Raw genomic sequence first — 723 nt, 5'->3', positions numbered from 1 at the left:
AATAATAATAATAATAATTAGTTTTAATATTGATTTTTTTATCCTTTTTTCATATTATAAATACTAATATGGTATCAGGAGTCTTTTTATTAATTTTTCTTTGATTTTATTTTTTTCATTATTACATGTATACTTTTTATAATATATTGCTTAAAGAACTCAAAAGACATGATCAATTAAAAAAACAAGAAAAGAAAAAAGGCAGGAGGAGAATAGTAGCACAGCTTCCAACTGCCAATAAAAATAATAATTAAAAGATTTTTTTGATCCTCTCATCCTATCATAAACATTAATATGGTATCAGGAACCGATTTATTAATTCTTTTTTAATTCTATTTTCTTTACTACCACATGTATATTTTTTTATAATGTATTGATTAAAAAGTTCAAAAGATATTATATCAATTAAAAAAAACAAGAAATGAAGGAAGGTAGAGAGAGTAGTTCCAGCTCCCAACTGCCAATAAAAATAATAATTAAAAGAAAGCGTACGGCTACCTAACATATTAATATATCATTAATGAGTTGTACTATACGATACGTCCTTTAAAATAAGAAAACTTTAAGAATAACTCAAACGAGATATTTTTAGATTGAATAATTAATCCTTATTTATATATAAAAAAGGTTTAAGTTCTTCTATTATTGCCAAAAGTTTAGATGTAATTTCATGTTGGACATGATGACAATTGAAGAAATGATTAGAGAATTTTATTATAATTG

The sequence above is a fragment of the Arachis duranensis genome, chromosome 8, assembly GCF_000817695.3.
Source record: "Arachis duranensis cultivar V14167 chromosome 8, aradu.V14167.gnm2.J7QH, whole genome shotgun sequence".
In the NCBI taxonomy this organism is placed as follows: domain Eukaryota; kingdom Viridiplantae; phylum Streptophyta; class Magnoliopsida; order Fabales; family Fabaceae; genus Arachis; species Arachis duranensis.
This window is presented reverse-complemented; position numbering follows the sequence as displayed.